Source organism: Leucopleurus acutus (genome assembly GCF_964270905.1).
Source record: "Leucopleurus acutus genome assembly, chromosome: 5".
NCBI classification, from domain to species: Eukaryota; Metazoa; Chordata; class Mammalia; order Artiodactyla; family Delphinidae; genus Leucopleurus; species Leucopleurus acutus.
In genome coordinates, this window is record NC_139147.1 from 9,761,164 (window position 1) to 9,781,528 (window position 20,365).

Consider the following 20,365-nt stretch of genomic DNA (forward strand, 5'->3'; position numbering starts at 1 on the left):
CCTTGTGGTCTACTTAACAAAAGAACAAGATGCTATGTTTAATTATGCTCTGTCTAGACAGGTTTCTCTTTCAAAATAACTTCATTGAAGCTTATGGAAAAGTCTGCTTTGCTAAGAAGATAGGTTCCAACCAGTGCCTCCCACCTTGAGAGAGTTTCCAAGTCTGGATTTCAAAGTTGACATGTGTGCTCATGGGAACTGGAGAGGAAATCACTCAGCTTCTTTGGTGGTTTGCTGAGGCCCTGGCTATTTTTCATGGGAGCTAATCAAACACCTGAAATTAAAGGGAAGGATGAAAGAAGGCACAAAGAAAGAAAAAGGGACAGAAGGACAAGAGGGAAGAAGAGAGAAAGAATGAACATTTGAGGGCTTCCCTGGTGGCACAGTGGTTGAGAGTCCGCCTGCCGATGCAGGGGACACGGGTTCGTGCCCCAGTCTGCGAAGATCCCACATGCCGCAGAGCGGCTGGGCCCGTGAGCCATGGCCGCTGAGCCTGCGCGTCCGGAGCCCGTGCTCCGCAGTGGTAGAGGCCGCAGCAGTGAGAGGCCCGTGTACCGCAAAAAAAAAAAAAAAAAAAAAAAAAAAAGAATGAACATTTGAAAGGGAGAGAAGGAGGGGAAAAAAGAGAGAAAAAGAAAAATAGCCAAGAGTTAAATTCCAGAGGACACGCCACAGTTTTTGTCTTTTTTTTTCATACGTGTAATAAAGCCGTGATATCTATCTTAGACCACGCTAAACCCATTCTCTTTACTGTGAGACTAGGATGATACACCACTGTGGATACTCCAGTTTTAAAAGTGTGATGAGACCTGATATAATACGGCATTAAACACATCTCCTATTGATTCTTTCTAACCTTGCAAAACGAGCTGGGCGGTTAAGTACCTTTTATTCCAGCCTGGCTGATTGGACCACAGATGTTGACTGCAGGGCTGAATTTCCTTGGAGGTCAGCAGACGGTGAGTGGGAGGTGACCGAGGGAACATCTTCTGGTCTGGGGACTATTTACCCTTGTTGCCCTCAAATACGGTTTGAGGACACATGTCTGGACAAGTCTGAATCATGGGGAAATTAAATCAAGCTTCACTACCTCGCGACCAGCCACACGGATGTGTGTGGATCATTAAAACAAGGAGTCTGTTATAGAAGAAGAACGTAATTCATGGTTTGGAAGGCTAAAGTTCTCTCATTCTCAAAGCTTCTTTTCTTTAAGTTATGGTTTTGATTCAAATTAAAAAATCAAAATAACACTGTAATTTCATCTACTCATCTCGGAGGTCTGCGCTAACACTTTTGTTTTTATGGTCCAGTTCTTTCCGTGTGCTGGCATGGACGTGCAGCAGGTGGGCACAGAGATGCTTGCCACTTCTGTGAATGGCATCGGTGCTGTCTGCCGATTCCACAGGACAGGAAGCAGCTGCTGACGTCAGTCACTTGGATTGAAACCCCCGTTGACCATGCGCAAGACCTCAGACTAGTGTTTCAGGGACGTTATTTTTTCATCTGGAAAATGGGGTGATAATACCTGGGGTAAGAATTAGCAGTTAAAATGTATAGCATATAATATATCCTCACTAAAAGGTGGCTTTTATTTTTCCCTGGGAAAAACATTATTATTATTTTTATTATTGCTAATACTATAATAATTTTCATTTTCACCTGCTAGTCTGGATGGTTTCCCCATTTGTAGAGAACTATCTGGAATTGCAGCTGAGACCAGAATTCACATCAGAGGGGGCAGGAGGAGGCTGCTCCCTACTCTGGGGGGTTGGGAGAGTGCTGGAAAGAAGTTCCTCAAGTACCTCCTAGCCATGCTGGTTTCTTGGCCCCTGGAATCCTTCCTACCATCTTTTAGGTTAGCGCTGGAGTGACCTGCTTCACTCTGGGGCGGAAGCTGGGGAAGATGGTTAAGACCACCAGACTGTAAAATGTGAGACAGTACAGGGCATGTCTGTCTTATATGTGTTGCTCACGCAGGACCTGGTGTATGCATGGAATGAATGAATGAATGAATGAGGGTCAAGGTTATCGTCATCATCATTTTTCCTCTCAAACATGCTTAGGCTAAGGCTTTGCACAGCAAGTGATCTGTAACTGCTGGCTGCATGTATTTAAGTTGAATGGAAAATGTTTGCACTGGAATAGAAAGTAAAATTCATAAGAACTTGGTTGATGAGAGTTGGAAAGTCGTAGGGGGATTGGGGAAGAAAATAGAGAGATGCCTAGAACACAGGGGATCTTTTGGGTGGACACTTTGGGAAAGGCATCTGGGCCAGCCACACAGGAAACTGGAATGTGTGCCCCCTGCAGTACTTGGAAAGCCCCCGCACACATAAAAATTTTCACATCAATAAAAGTTGTCTGCCTTTTCTCCTGTTAATCTATTTTTGGTCAGTTTAATTTGCTGTTCTAGGTATGGAACCTAAGAGGGTAGAGGAAAATGTTCTTCTCCCCTACAATTCCATATGCATATAAAATTTAACATGAGGTGGGAGATGTTACCCACTATAAGGTCTGGAGTATAGAGAATACACCAGGAAGAAAGAGGAGAAGGGTGGGGTGCTGTCTCAAGAGGAAGGTGGTAGCTGCAGGCAACCTGGAATCTGCAAAAGAGTGGGTGTGGTACCGATGAATGGTGCACAGTTGTGTAGGTGGGATGTGTGTGTGTGGTGCAGATGGACAGTGCATATGCGCGAGTGTGTGTGTTTGAGTGCCTGTCTACAGGGGTTACAGATGCGTGGGTGTGTGTGCACATTGTGATGCAGATGTGTGTGCACACAAGGGTCTGTGCATGTAAGTATGTGGTGAAGGTGTGTGGTGTGTGTGTGTCTGATGGGTAGTGCAGGAGTTAGTGTGTCTGGGGCACATATACACAGATTGTGTGTGTGTGTGTGTGTGTGTGTGTGTGTGTGTGGTGTGCATGTGGTGCCTGTGGGAGTGCAAGTGTGTGGTGCAGGTATGTGGTGTGCAGGTGTGTGCAGGCGTGCCTCGTTTAGAGGTGTTCCCTTTGCTGCAGACATCAGGTGGAAACATCGTATACTAGATGGCATGGTTCTCAAGTGTGGTCTCTGCACCCAGAAACAGAAGCAACTCCAAGGAACTTACTAAAAATGCAAAATCTCAGCCCCCAGCTGAGACCCACCAAATCAGGGATTCTGAGGGTGGGGCAACCTGGGGTTTCACAAGCCCTCCGGGGGACTCTGAAGTCAGCCCACGCCTGAGCACCAGTGCCTCTTATCTGTGTCCTGCTTGCTTCCAGCTTTCTCTTCAGCCTCACAGAGGGTATATTTCTATTTTTCCCTCCTAGTGATGACAGTTGGGCAGAGACTCCCAACCTGATAGAGGAAGACTGGAAATTGGGAGTCTGGAAGTTGGATGCTCTGTGCTAGTGGCATTTGAATATATCATCTTTCCCCTAAAATGGAACATCCATCACTTTTGATCTGCTGAGCACTAACTTTTACTTAATTGGATGATAATGGAAGATTTCATCAGATAGCTTTTGGACTTAGACGATAGCTACTTTCTTTATTTGTAAGAATTTTCCCAATGAATAATTGTTCCCGAGAATTTAGTTCAGTTGTAGTGCAGGGGATGTGCTCTATGTCGCTGGACTGTATCAGTGTGTCTGCAGGTGGTGGCTCTACTACAAAGCACTTTCACAAAGTGGCAGAATTCTTGTGAGTATGGAGTCTCCCACCTGGGTTTGGATTCTGCCCATGTGGAACGAGGCCAGTTTTTAACTTCTCTGTCCTTCACTTTCTTAGCCATCAACAAGGAGGACCATAGTACCCACGCCTGTGAAGTCCTCTGGGAATCAACTGATAGTGTGTGTAGAGCAAAGCATATAGCCCGAGAGCCACAGTGTGGAGATCAGGAGTGTGGGTGAACTGAAATATTAAATGGGAATATTTGTAATGTAGCATGGAGGATTATTTTGCATTATTATCCAGCAAATAATAGCTAAGTAAAAATAAAAATGAGTGCGTGTCTACTGTATAGCACAGGGAACTATATGCAATATCCTGTAATAAACCATAATGGAAAAGGGGATTAAAACGAAGAATATATAATATATTCATATATATATATATATATATAAAACTGAATATGTATATTACTGAATCACTTTGCTGTACAGCAGAATTTAACATTGTAAATCAACTATACTTCAATAAAATAAATTTTAAAAAATGAGTGTGTGTGAATGTGCCAAGATGCTGTTGCTGCCAGCTTCGCTTCCTGGTTCCTGGCGGGGCTTCTGTGTGTTTCACCAATGACTTGGCCACAAGGGAAGCTTTTCCAGAGAGTTCCGTCCCCAGGGAGCATGGTCCATTTACTCCGGAGACACTGATTTGAATTTGAGGGCCCCGTTATTGGACTTCATTTGCAACCTAGTGCCTCTTGTGACACTCCTGTCCCCATTCTGTTGCCCATCACTCATCCCATTGCTGGCTCATTGTTCAGAGATTTCCGTGAAGAGTACAAATGGCCTTACATCAAAATTGCAATGAGTTATAGCTATACAATAGGATATTATTCAGCCTAGAAAAGGAGGGAAATTCACAGGCTCTAACATGAATAAACCTTGAAAACATTATCTTAAGTGAAATAAACCAGACACAAAAGGCCACATATTGTATAATTCCAAAGAATTGTATAATATGTGGTACAATTCTTCTATCTAGAATTGTCAAATTCATAGAGACAGATAGTGGAATGGTGGTTATTAGTGTTTAACGGGGTACAGAATTTCAGTTTGGGATGATGAAAAATGTTCTGGAGATGGATGGTGGTAATGGTTGCACAGCAATGTGAATGCACTTAATACCACTGAACTGTAAACTGAAAAATAATTAAAATGGTAAATTTTATGTTATATATTTTACCACAATAAAAAATTACAGTGCGGTGAATTCTCTCTATACTACAGACCTTATAGTTGGGGATATCTCCTACCCAAAGTTAAATTTCATGTGCATATGGGATTGTAGAAGAGGAAAACCTTTTCCTCTACCCTCTTAGGTTCTGTACCTAAGATTAGCCCAAATTAGACTGACAAAAAACAGATTAACAGGAGAAAAGGCATGCATATTTTCTTGATTTTAAAATTTTTACCAGTGGAGGGGCTTCACCAAAAAAAAAAAAAAAAGTGAGAACTGAAAACAGCAGTTGGACTCCAGCATTTATATATCATTTTAACAAAGGGTGATACATTCTGGGAAAATGACCAGACAAAGGATAAGGGTTTTTGGGGCTTCTGGGGGTGATAAACTTGGGAGGTAACTAGGAAATATAAGGTAAATGAGGGATTTTTAGTAAGGTTTGTAATGCAGACTCATCACAGTGTAGTCTCTGGTGATAAGAGTCTGCTCTCCTTTTCAAAATACTAGAGGGGACACACACATTTATGAATGGAACTTTATGTCACCCTTACCAAGAGAGAGGGTGCAGATTGATTTATGCAGAAAATGGGAAGACAGAGAGCACTTCATGTGTCTGCCATTTCTCAATTGCCTTTAGCTCAAAATAATCCTTATGCCAACGTGACATATTTTGGGGTGGCATATTCTGACTCCCTTCCTGATTAAAATGATCCAAAATAAAAGAGTGAGACAGAAACCCTTACTATGAGTGGTTTTCAAATTTGCCAAATCCATATGCAACCAAGGTAGTCTGGAGGTCTAATCTTTGTTTTTAACATCTGATATTTTCATCAGTTAATCAAGGTTTATAGATACAGTACATACGTGTTACTTTGGTCTCCAATTGAGTTTTTTTTTTTTTTAAATGTCTATGGTAGATGAAGTGTGTCCACTCCAGAGCATCTCTTTGAGAATCTCACCTCAGGGGTGGGGCTACCAGAGTTGGAGGGGACAAGAGAGGGAGGGAGTGGTCCTCCTGTGTGCCAGGAACAGAGTGAAGCTTTGGGGAAAGATCAGTGAGCAAGGGGGGGGGCACCTGTTTCTTATCATTGTAGAAATTATAGGGAAGATGAATGTTAAAACAAAAATATGACAAATAAATAAATCATGTCAAGTGTAACAAATGTTATTTACAAAAAAAAGCATAACAAATGCTATTTTTGAGTAATTTTTCCCTCTTTATTTAAACTTAATTATAAAATTTATACTCATAGTAAAAACTTCAAACAGTAGAAGAAGGTGTACTTAAAAAGTCATTTTCTCACTCCCCATTTCTACTCCAAGGAGTTTGGGTGTCATTCTAGAAGTGTACTCTCCATATAGAAGCATAAATATTTTTCATTAAAAAAACTACAAATGGGATCACACTATACATATTCTTCTACAACATTTATTTTAAAAAACAATCATATTTCATAGATGTCCTTCCATATCAGCACACTCAGACCTGCTTCATTCTTTTTAAAGACTATATAATAGATTTAACCAATTGCCTATGGATGGACATTTTGATTGATTCCAGTAGTTTATACATAGTATCTTCACATACCAGCACATTGGATGGGAGTGGCTGAGTACTAGGAAATATTTCTCCTAAAAGTTTACAGTTTTCATCAACTAGAATAGTCTAAGATAAGAATAGACTTTTGAAAGCAGTATGGCTGGACTGGCAGGTGGACTTGAGAACAGGAGGACAGGACTCTAGGAGGCTGAAGAGCAGAGCAATCTTACTTTGTCTAGTGGTCACAGCAGACTTCTCCGAGGAAGACTTGGTGAAGCCAATACTTGAAGATTTACCTAGGGAGTGAGATGGTGCTGAGAGAAGAAGGACTGAGCTCTAGGCAGAAGGAATAGTATGCCCATCAGCCTTAAAAATGTGCTGACATCATCCTCTGTAGGAACTGAGTGACGTCTCTGAGAGTTACAGTGTGATGGGTGGGGGTGACATGTCAGGAAGTGAGGGACAAGGCAAATAGGGCGTGGTGGCCATGCTGAGGATGTGGACTTTCCCCCAGAGCAAAGAGAAGACACTGAAAGGTTTTACAGAGCAGCTACTTCAACACACTCATTTTGAGGAAGAATAAACTGAATTCCAAAGTCATTAAATGATTTCCTCAAGACACAGCTGGTTAGTGAAGAACTAGGGCAGAACCTGTCCTGCTCTCTGTCCACTCAAGGGTTCCCTTGGTCCTGTAGCATTGGCTTAACACAACTGGGGGAACTGGAGTGGACTTTGGAATAACAAAGAACCTTGGTAAAATTGTGGTTCTACCACACTATTAGTGAGAATTGGGGAAATTTATTTTATATCTCTGAGCCTCAGTTGTTTCATCTGTAAAGTGGGAAGGGTGATCTTACCTTACAAGGTTCTTGTGGGAGAACACCAAAATCACAACTAGCTGCTGGACAATCATTGACAGGAAGACACTGGAACTCACCAAAAAAGATACCCCACAAGCCACAATGAAATGGTAGGAGGGCCATAATCACAGTAAAATTAAATCCCATAACTGCTGGGTGGATGACTCATAGACTGGAGAACACTTATACCACAGAAGTCCACCCACTGGAGTGAAGGTTCTGAACACCTTGTCAGAGTTCCCAACCTGGGGGTCTGGAAATGGGAGGAGGAATTCTTAAAGAATCAGACTTTGAAGGCTAGTGGAATTTGATTGCAGGACTTCAACAGGACTGGGGAAAACAGAGACTCCACTCTAGGAGGGCACACACAAAGTAGTGTGTGCATGGGGACCCAGGGGAAGGAGCAGTGACCCCAGGGGAGACTGACCCAGACTTTCATGCTAGTGTTGGGGGTATCCTGCAGAGGCGGGGGGTGGCTGTGGCTCATCATGGGGACAAGGACACTGACAGCAGAAGTTCTGGGAAGTACTCCTTGGCTTGAGCCCTCCCAGAGTCTGCCATTAGCCCCACCAAAGAGCCCAGGTAGGCTCCAGTGTTGGGTTGTCTCAGGCCAGGGAACCAACAGGGAGGGAACCCAGCCCCACCCATCAGCAGACAAGTGGATTAAAGTTTTACTGAGCTCTGCCCACCAGAGCAACACTCAGCTCTGCCCACCACCAGTCCCTCCCATCAGGAAACTTGCACAAGCCTCTTAGATAGCCTCATCCACCAGAGGGCAGACAGCAGAAACAAGAGGAACTACAATCCTGCAGCCTGTGGAAGAAAAACCACATTCACAGAAAGACAGACAAGATAAAAAGGCAGAGGGCTTTGTACCAGATGAAGGAACAAGATAAAACCCCAGAAAAACAACTAATTGAAGTGGAGATAGGCAACCTTCCAGAAAAGGATTTCAGAATAAAGATAGTGAAGGTGATCCAGGACCTTGGAAAAAGAATGGAGGCAAAGATTGAGAAGATGCAAGAAATGTTTAACAAAGACCTAGAAGAATGAAAGAACAAACAAACAGAGATGAATAATACAATAACTGAAATGAAGACTACACTAGAAGGAATCAATAGCAGAATAACTGAGGCAGAAAAACGGATAAGTGACCTGGAAGACAGAATGGTGAAATTCACTGCTGTGGAACAGAATAAAGAAAAAAAGAGTGAAAAGAAATGAAGACAGCCTAAGAGACTTCTGGGACAACATTAAATGCAACAACATTTGCATTATAGGGGTCCCAGAAGGAGAAAAGAGAGAGAAAGGACCACAGAAAATATTTGAAGATTTATAGTTGAAAACTTCGATAACATGGGAAAGGAAATAGCCACCCAAGTCCAGGAAGCTCAGAGAGTTCTATAGAGGATAAACCCAAGGAGAAACATGCCAAGACACATAGTAATAAAATTGGCAAAAATTAAAGACAAAGAAAAATTATTGAAAGCAGCAAGGGAAAAATGACAAATAAAATACAAGGGAACTCCCATAAGGTTAACAGCTGATTTCTCAGCAGAAACTCTACAAACCAGAAGGGAGTGGCATGACATATTTAAAGTGATGAAAGGGAAGAACCTACAACCAAGATTACTCTATCCAGCATGGATCTCATTCAGATTCGATGGAGAAATCAAAAGCTTTACAGACAAGCAAAAGCTAAGAGAATTCAACACCACCAAACCAGCTATACAACAAATGCTAAAGGAAATTCTCTAAGTGGGAAACACAAGAGAAGAAATGGACCTACAAAAAAACAAACACAAAACAATTAAGAAAATGGTCATAGGAACATACATATCGATAATTACCTTAAACATGAATGGATTAAATGCTCCAACCAAAAGACACAGGCTTGCTGAATGGATACAAAAACAAGACCCATCTATATGCTGTCTACCAGAGACCCACTTCAGATCTAGGGACACATACAGACTGAAAGTGAGGGGATGGAAAAAGATATTACATGTAAATGGAAAGCAAAAGAAAGCTGGAGTAGCAATACTCATATCAGATAAAATGGACTTTAAAATAATGTTACAAGAGACAAGGAAGGACACTACATAATGATCAAGGGATCAATCCAAGAAGAAGATATAACAATTATAAATATATATGCACCCAACATAGAAGCACCTCAATACATAAGGCAACTGCTAACAGCTATAAAAGAGGAAATCAACAGTACCACAATAATAGTGGGGGACTTTAACACCTCACTTACACCAATGGACAGGTCATCCAAAATGAAAGTAAATTAGGAAACAGAAGCTTTAAATGACACAATAGACCAGATAGATTTAATTGATATTTATAGGACATTCCATCCAAAAACAGCAGATTATACATTCTTCTCAAGTATGCATGGAACATTCTACAGGATAGATCACATCTTGGGTCACAAATCAAGCCTCATTAAATTTAAGAAAATTAAAATCATATCAAGCATCTTTTCTGACCACAACGCTATGAGATTAGAAATGAATTACAGGGAAAAAAAACCCACAAAAAAATGGAGGCTAAACAATATGTTACTAATAACCAAGAGATCACTGAGGAAATCAAAAAATACCTAGAGAAAAATGACATTGAAAACACGACAATCCAAAACCTATGGGATGCAGCAAAAGCAGTTCTAAGAGGGAAGTTTATAGCTATACAAGCCTACCTCAAGAAACAAGAAAAATCTCAAATAAACAATCTAACCTTACACCTAAAGGAACTAGAGAAAGAAGAACAAAACCCAAACTTAGTGGAAGGAAAGAAATCATAAAGATCAGAGCAGAAATAAATGAAATAGAAACAAAGATAACAATAGCAAAGATCAATAAAACTAACAGTTGGTTCTTTGAGAAGTTAAACAAAATTGATAAACCATTAGCCATACTCATCCAGAAAAAGAGGGAGAGGACTCAAATCAATAAAATTAGAAATGAAAAAGGAGAAGTTACAACAGATACCACAGAAATACAAAGCATCCTAAGAGACTACTACAAGCAGCTCTATGCCAATAAAATGGACAACCTGGAAGAAATGGAAAAATTCTTAGAAAGATATAACCTTCCAAGACACCAGGAAGAAATAGAAACTATGAACAGACCAATCACAAGCAATGAAATTGAAGCTGTGAATAAAAATCTTCCAACAAGCTTGGAAGGCGGAAGATGGCGGAAGAGTAAGACGCGGAGATCACCTTCCTCCCCACAGATACACCAGAAATACATCTACACGTGGAACAACTCCTACAGAACACCTACTGAAGGCTGGCAGAAGACCTCAGACCTCCCAAAAGGCAAGAAACTCCCCACGTACATGGGTAGGGCAAAAGAAAAAACAGAGACAAAAGAATAGGGACGGCACCTGCACCAGTGGGAGGGAGCTGTGAAGGAGGAAAAGTTTCCACACACTAGGAAGCCCCTTCGCGGGCGGAGACTGCGGGAGGCGGAGGGGGGAGCTTCGAAGCTGCGGAGGAGTGCACAGCAACGGGTGCGGAGGGCAAAGCGGGGAGATTCCCGCACAGAGGATCGGTGCCGACCGGCACTCACCAGCCCGAGAGGCTTGTCTGCTCACCCGCCGGGGCGGGCGGGGCTGCGAGCTGAGGCCGGAGCTCAGGGAGAGGACTGGGGTTGGCGGCTTGAACATAGCCTGAAGGGGTTAGTGCACCACAGCTAGCTGGGAGGGAGTCCGGGGAAAAGCCTGCACCTGCCGAAGAGGCAGGAGACTTTTCCTTCCCTCTTTGTTTCCTGGGGCGTGAGGAGAGGGGTTTAAGAATGCTGCTTAAAGGAACCCCAGAGACGGGCGCAAGCCGCGGCTGAAAGCGCGGACCCCAGAGACGGGCGCGAGCCGCGGCTGAAAGCGCGAAATCCAGAGACGGGCGCGAGCCGCGGCTGAAAGCGCGGAATCCAGAGACGGGCGCAAGCCGCGGCTAAAAGCGCGGACCCCAGAGGCAGGCGGGAGACGTTAAGGCTGCTGCTGCCGCCACCGAGGGGCCTGTGTGCGAGCACAGGTCACTCTCCACACCCCTCTTCCGCGGAGCCTGTGCAGCCCGCCACTGCCAGGTTCCCGGGATCCACGGACAACTTCCCCGGGACAGCGCACAGCGCGCCTCAGGCTGGTGCAAAGTCACGCCGGCCTTTGCCACCGCAGGTCCGCCCCACACTCTGTGCCCCTCCGTCCCCGCTGGCCTGAGTGCGCCAGAGCCCCCAATCAGCGGCTCTTTTAACCCCATCCTGTCTGAGCAAAAAACAGATGCCCTCCAGCGATCTACACGCAGTGGCAGGGCCAAATCCAAAGCTTAGCCCTGGGAGCTGTGAGAACAAAGAAGAGAAAGGGAAATCTCTCCCAGCAGCCTCAGAATCAACGGATTAAAGCTCCACAATCAACTTGATATACCCTGCATCTATGGAATACCTGAATAGACAACCAATCATCCCAAATTAAGGAAGTGGACCTTAGGAGGAAGATCTATGATTTTTTCCCCTTTCCTCTTTTTGTGAATGTGTATGTGTATGCTTCTGTGTGAGATCTTGTCTGTATAGTTTTGCTTCCACCATTTGTCCTAGGGTTCTATCCGTCCATGTTTTTTTTAAATTTTTTTTCTTAATAATTAATTTTAATAACAATATTATACTTTACCTTCGTTCTTTCTTTCTTTCTTTCCGTCCTTCCTTCCCTCCTTTAGACAACGAATCATCCCAAATTCAGGAGGTGGTCTCTGACAGCAAGATTTATGATTTTTCCCCCTTTACCTCTTTTAGTGAGGGTGTATGTGTACGCTTCTGTGTAAGATTTTGTCTGTATAGCTTTGCTTCCAACATTTGTCCTAAGGTTCTTTCCGTCCCTTTTTTTTTTTTCTAAAGAATTTTTTAATTCAATAACTTTATTATACTTTATTTTATTTTTACTGTATCTTCTTTCTTTCTGTCTTTTTTCCTTCTTTCCCTCCTTCCTTCCTTCCTCCCTCCCTCCCTCCCTCCTTTCTTTCCTTCTTGGCTTCTTTCCTTCTTTGCTTCTTTCTTTCTTTCTTCCTTCCTTCCTACCCTCCTTTCCTTCTTTCTTTCCTCATACTTCTACAAATTCCCTCTACTTTTTCTCCCTTTTATCCTGAGCCGTGTGGATGAAAAGCTTTTGGTGCTCCAGCCAGGAGGCAGGGCTCTGCCTCTGAGGTAGGAGAGCCAACTTCAGGACACTGATCAACAAGAGACCTCCCAGCTCCACATAATATCAAACGGCGAAAATCTCCCAGAGACCTCCATCTTAACACCAGCACCCAGCTTCACTCAACGACCAGCAAGCCACAGTGCTGGAAAACCTATGCCAAACAACTAGCAAAACAGGAACACAACCCCACCCATTAGCAGAGAGGCTGCCTAAAATCATAATAAGGCCACAGACACCCCCAAACACACCACCAGACGTGAACCTGCCCACTAGAGAGACAAGATCCAGCCTCATCCACCACAACACAGGCACTAGTCCCCTCCACCAGGAAGCCTACACAACCCACTGAACCAACCTTAGCCACTGGAGACAGACATCAAAAACAGGAGGAACTACGAACCTGCAGCCTGCAAAAAGGAGACCCCAAACACAGTAAGATAAGCAAAATGAGAAGACAGAAAAACACACAGCAGATAAAGGAGCAAGATAAAAATGCACCAGACCTAACAAATGAAGAGGAAATAGGCAGTCTACCTGAAAGAGAATTCAGAATAATGATAGTAAGGTTGATCCGAAATCTTGGAGATAGAATGGACAATAGATTGGACAAAATGCAAGAATCAGTTAACAAGGACCTAGAAGAACTAAAGATGAAACAAGCAACGATGAACAACACAATAAATGAAATTAAAAGTACTCTAGATGGGATCAATAGCAGAATAACTGAGGCAGAAGAACGGATAAGTGACCTGGAAGATAAAATAGTGGAAATAACTACTGCAGAGCAGAATAAAGAAAAAAGAATGAAAAGAACTGAGGACAGTCTCAGAGACCTCTGGGACAACATTAAACGCACCAACATTCGAATTATAGGGGTTCCAGAAGAAGAAGAGAAAAAGAAAGGGACTGAGAAAATATTTGAAGAGATTATAGTTGAAAACTTCCCTAACATGGGAAAGGAAATAGTTAATCAAGTCCAGGAAGCACAGAGAGTCCCATACAAGATAAATACAAGGAGAAATACGCCAAGACACATATTAATCAAACTGTCAAAAATTAAATACAAAGAAAGCATATTAAAAGCAGCAAGGGAAAAACAACAAATAACACATAAGGGAATCCCCATAAGGTTAACAGCTGATCTCTCAGCAGAAACCCTACAAGCCAGAAGGGAGTGGCAGGACATACTGAAAGTGATGAAGGAGAAGAACATGCAGCCAAGACTACTCTACCCAGCAAGGATCTCATTCAGATTTGATGGAGAAATTAAAACCTTTACAGACAAGCAAAAGCTGAGAGAGTTCAGCACCACCAAACCAGCTTTACAACAAATGCTAAAGGATCTTTTCTAGGCAAGAAACACAAGAGAAGGAAAAGACCTATAATAACGAACCCAAAACAATTTAGAAAATGGGAATAGGAACATACATATCGATAATTACCTTAAATGTAAATGGACTAAATGCTCCCACCAAAAGACACAGATTAGCTGAATGGATACAAAAACAAGACCCTTATATATGCTGTCTACAAGAGACCCACTTCAGACCTAGAGACACATACAGACTGAAAGTAAGGGGATGGAAAAAGATATTCCATGCAAATGGAAGCCAAAAGAAAGCTGGAGTAGCAATTCTCATATCAGACAAAATAGACTTTAAAATAAGGACTATTAAAAGAGACAAAGAAGGACACTACATAATGATCAAGGGATCGATCCAAGAAGAAGATATAACAATTGTAAATATTTATGCACCCAACATAGGAGCACCTCAATACATAAGGCAAATACTAACAGCCATAAAAGGGGAAATCGACAGTAACACATTCATAGTAGGGGACTTAAACACCCCACTTTCACCCATGGACAGATCATCCAAAATGAAAATAAATAAGGAAACACAAGCTTTAAATGATACATTAAACAAGATGGACTTAATTGATATTTATAGGACACTCCATCCAAAAACAACAGAATACACATTTTTCTCAAGTGCTCATGGAACATTCTCCAGGATAGATCATATCTTAGGTCACAAATCAAGCCTTGGTAAATTTAAGAAAATTGAAATTGTATCAAGTATCTTTTCTGGCCACAATGCCATGAGACTAGATATCAATTACAGGAAAAGATCTGTAAAAAATACAAACACATGGAGGCTAAACAATACACTACTTAATAATGAAGATATCACTGAAGAAATCAAAGAGGAAATCAAAAAATACCTAGAAACAAATGACAATGGAGACACAACGACCCAAAACCTGTGGGATGCAGCAAAAGCAGTTCTAAGGGGGAAGTTTATAGCAATACAAGCCCACCTTAAGAAGCAGGAAACATCTCGAATAAACAACCTAACCTTGCACCTCAAGCAATTAGAGAAAGAAGAACAAAAAAACCCCAAAGCTAGCAGAAGGAAAGAAATCATAAAAATCAGATCAGAAATAAATGAAAAAGAAATGAAGGAAACAATAGCAAAGATCAATAAAACTAAAAGCTGGTTCTTTGAGAAGATAAACTAAATAGATAAACCACTAGCCAGACTCATCAAGAAAAAAAGGGAGAAGACTCAAATCAATAGAATTAGAAATGAAAAAGGAGAGGTAACAACTGACACTGCAGAGATAAAAGAGATCATGAGAGATTACTACAAGCAACTCTATGCCAATAAAATGGACAATCTGGAAGAAATGGACAAATTCTTAGAAAAGCACAACCTGCCAAGACTGAATCAGGAAGAAATAGAAAATATGAACAGACCAATCACAAGCACTGAAATTGAAACTGTGATTAAAAACCTTCCAACAAAGAAAAGCCCAGGACCAGATGGCTTTACAGGTGAATTCTATCAAACATTTAGAGAAGAGCTAACACCTATCCTTCTCAAACTCTTCCAAAATATAGCAGAGGGAGGACCACTGCCAAACTCCTTCTACGAGGCCACCATCACCTTGATACCAAAACCAGACAAGGATGTCACAAAGAAAGAAAACTACAGACCAATATCACTGATGAACATAGATGCAAAAATCCTCAACAAAATACTAGCAAACAGAATCCAACAGCACATTATAAGGATCATACACCATGATCAAGTGGGGTTTATTCCAGGAATGCAAGGATTCTTCAATATATGCAAATCTATCAATGTGATAAACCATATTAACAAATTGAAGGAGAAAAACCATATGATCATCTCAATAGATGCAGAGAAAGCTTTTGACAAAATTCAACACCCATTTATGATAAAAACCCTGCAGAAAGTAGGCATAGAGGGAACTTTCCTCAACATAATTTCCTCCATATATGACAAGCCCACAGCAAACATCATCCTCAATGGTGAAAAACTGAAAGCATTTCCACTAAGATCAGGAACAAGACAAGGTTGCCCACTCTCACCACTATTATTCAACATAGTTTTGGAAGTTTTAGCCACAGCAATCAGAGAAGAAAAGGAAATAAAAGGAATCCAAATCGGAAAAGAAGAAGTAAAGCTGTCACTGTTTGCAGATGACATGATCCTATACATAGAGAACCCTAAAGATGCTACCAGAAAACTACTAGAGCTAATCAATGAATTTGGTAAAGTGGCAGGATACAAAATTAATGCACAGAAATCTCTGGCATTCCTATATACTAATGATGAAAAATCTGAAAGTGAAATCAAGAAAACACTCCCACTTACCATTGCAACAAAAAGAATAAAATATCTAGGAATAAACCTACCTAAGGAGACAAAAGACCTGTATGCAGAAAATTATAAGACACTGATGAAAGAAATTAAAGATGATACAAATAGATGGAGAGATATACCATGTTCTTGGATTGGAAGAATCAACATTGTGAAAATGACTCTACTACCCAAAGCAATCTATAGATTCAATGCAATCCCTATCAAACTACCACTGGCATTTTTCACAGAACTAGAACAAAAAATTTCACAATTTGTATGGAAACACAAAAGACCCCGAATAGCCAAAGCAATCTTGAGAACGAAAGAAGGAACTGGAGGAATCAGGCTCCCTGACTTCAGACTATACTACAAAGCTACAGTTATCAAGATGGTATGGTACTGGCACAAAAACAGAAAGATAGATCAATGGAACAGGATAGAAAGCCCAGAGATAAACCCATGCACATATGGACACCTTATCTTTGATAAAGGTGGCAGTAATGTACAATGGAGAAAGGACAGCCTCTTCAATAAGTGGTGCTGGGAAAACTGGACAGGTACATGTAAAAGTATGAGATTAGATCACTCCCTAACACTATACACAAAAATAAGCTCAAAATGGATTAAAGACCTAAATGTAAGGCCGGAAACTATCAAACTCTTAGAGGAAAACATAGGCAGAACACTCTATGACATAAATCACAGCAAGATCCTTTCTGACCCACCTCCTAGAGTAATGGAAATAAAAACAAAAATAAACAAATGGGACCTAATGAAACTTCAAAGCTTTTGCACAGCAAAGGAAACCATAAACAGGACCAAAAGACAACCCTCAGAATGGGAGAAAATATTTGCAAATGAAGCAACCGACAAAGGATTAATCTCCAAAATTTACAAGCAGCTCATGCAGCTCAATAACAAGAAGACAAACAACCCAATCCAAAAATGGGCAGAAGACCTAAATAGACATTTCTCCAAAGAAGATATACAGACTGCCAACAAACACATGAAAGAATGCTCAACATCATTAATCATTAGAGAAATGCAAATCAAAACTACAATGAGATATCATCTCACACCAGTCAGAATGGCCATCATCAAAAAATCTACAAACAATAAATGCTGGAGAGGGTGTGGAGAAAAGGGAACACTCTTGCACTGCTGGTGGGAATGTGAATTGGTTCAGCCACTATGGAGAACAGTATGGAGGTTCCTTAAAAAACTACAAATAGAACTACCATATGACCCAGCAATCCCACTACTGGGCATATACCCTGAGAAAACCAAAATTCAAAAAGAGTCATGTACCAAAATGTTCATTGCAGCTCTATTTACAATAGCCCGGAGATGGAAACAACCTAAGTGCCCGTCATCGGATGAATGGATAAAGAAGATGTGGCACATATATACAATGGAATATTACTCAGCCATAAAAAGAAACGAAATTGAGCTATTTGTAATGAGGTGGATAGACCTAGAGTCTGTCATACAGAGTGAAGTAAGTCAGAAAGAAAAAGACAAATACCGTATGCTAACACATATATATGGAATTTAAGAAAAAAATGTCATGAAGAACCTAGGGGTAAAGCAGGAATAAAGACGCAGACCCCCTAGAGAACGGACTTGAGGTTATGGGGAGGGGGAAGGGTGAGCTGTGACAGGGCGAGAGAGAGTCATGGGCATATACACACTAACAAACGTAGTAAGGTAGATAGCTAGTGGGAAGCAGCCGCATGGCACAGGGATATTGGCTCAGTGCTTTGTGACAGCCTGGAGGGGTGGGATAGGGAGGGTGGGAGGGAGGGAGATGCAACAGGGAAGACATATGGGAACATATGTTTATATATGACTGATTCACTTTGTTATAAAGCAGAAACTAACACACCATTGTAAAGCAATTATACCCCAATAAAGATGTTAAAAAAAAAAAATCTTCCAACAAAAAAAAGTCCAGGACCAGATGGCTTCACTGGTGAATTCTATCAAACATTTACCGAGGAGCTAACACCCATCCTTCTCAAGCTCTTTCAAAAAATTGTGGAGGAAGAAACACTCCCAAACTCATTCTATGAGGCCACCATCATTCTGATACCAAAACCAGACAAAGATACTACAAAAAAAAGAAAATTACAGACCAATATCAATGATAAATATAGATGCAAAAATCCTCAACAAAATACTAGCAAACAGAATCCAACAATATATTAAAAGGATCATACACCATGATCAAGTGGAATTAATCCCAGGGATGCAAGGATTCTTCAATATATGTAAATCCATCAATGTGATACACCATATTAACAAACTGAAGAATAAAAATCCTATGATCGGGCTTCCCTGGTGGTGCAGTGGTTGAGAGTCCACCTGCCAATTCAGGGGATGCGGGTTCGTGCCCTGGTCCAGGAGGACCCCACATGCCGCAGAATGGCTGAGCCCATGAGCCATGGCCACTGAGCCTGTGCGTCCGGAGCCTGTGCTCCGTAACGGGAGAGGCCACAACAGTGAGAGGCCCAAGTACCGCAAAAAAAAAACCAAAAACAAAACCAAAAACATATGATCATCTCAATAGGTGCAGAAAAATCTTTCAACAAAATTCAATGCCCATTTATGATAAAAACTCTCCAGAAAGTGGCCATAGAGGGAACCTACCTCAACATCACAAAGGCCATATATGACAAACCCACAGCAAACATCATTCTCAATGGTGAAAAACTGAAAGCATTTCCTCTAAGATCAGGAACAAAACAAGGATGTCCACTCTCACTACTATTATTCAACATAGTTTTGGAAGTCCTAGCCATGGCAATTAGAGAAGAAAAAGAAATAAAAGGAATTCAAATCAGAAAAGAAGAAATAAAACTGTCACTGTTTGCAGATGACATGATACTATACATAGAGAATCCTAAAGATGCCCCCAGAAAACTACTAGAGCTAATCAATGAATTTGGTAAAATTGCAGGATACAAAATTAATGCACAGAAATCTCTTGCATTCCTATATGTTAATTATGAAAAATCTGAAAGAGAAATTAAGGAAACACTCCCATTTACCATTGCAACAAAAAGAATAAAATACCTAGGAATAAACCTACCTAAGGAGACAAAAGACCTGTATGCAGAAAACTATAAGACACTGATGAAAGAAACTAAAGATGATACAAACAGATGGAGAGATATACCATGTTCTTGGATTGGAAGAATCAACATTGTGAAAATGACTCTACTACCCAAAGCAATCTGCAGATTCAATACAATCCCTATCAAACTACCAATGATATTTTTCACAGAACTAGAACAAAAAATTTCACAATTTGTATGAAAACACAAAAGACCCCGAATAGCCAAAGCAATCTTGAGAAAGAAAAACGGAGCTGGAGGAATCAGGCTCCCTGACTTCATACTATACTACAAAGCTACAGTAATCAAGACAGTATGGTGCTGGCACAAAAACAAAAATATAGATCAATGCAACAGGATAGAAAGCCCAGAGATAAGCCCATGCCCATATGGTCACCTTATCTTTGACAAAGGAGGCGAGAACATACAATGGAGAAAAGATAGCCTCTTCAATAAGTGGTGCTGGGAAAAATGGACAACTACATGTAAAAGAATGAAATTAGAACACTCCCTAACACCATATACAAAAATAAACTCAAAATGAATTAGAGACCTAAATGTAAGACAGGACACTATAAAACTCTTAGAGAGAAACATAGGAAGAACACACTTTGACATAAATCACAGCAAGATCTTTTTTGATCCACCTCCTAGAGTAATGGAAATAAAAACAAAAATAAACAAATGGGACCTAATGAAACTTCAAAGCTTTTGCACAGCAAAGGAAACCATAAACAAGATGAAAGACAACTGTCAGAATGAGAGAAAATATTTGCAAGTGAATCAACGGACAAAGGATTAATTTCCAAAATATATAAACAGCTCATGCAGCTCAATATTAAAGAAACAAACAATCCAATCCAAAAATGGGCAGAAGACCTAAATAGACATTTCTCCAAAGAGGACATACAGATGGCCAAGAAGCACATGAAAAGCTGCCCAACATCACTAATTATTAGAGAAATGCAAATCACAACTACAATGAGGTATCACCTCACACCAGTTAGAATGGGCATCATCAGAAAATGTACAAACAACAAATGCTGGAGAGGGTGTGGAGAAAAGGGAACCCTCTTGCACTATTGGTGGT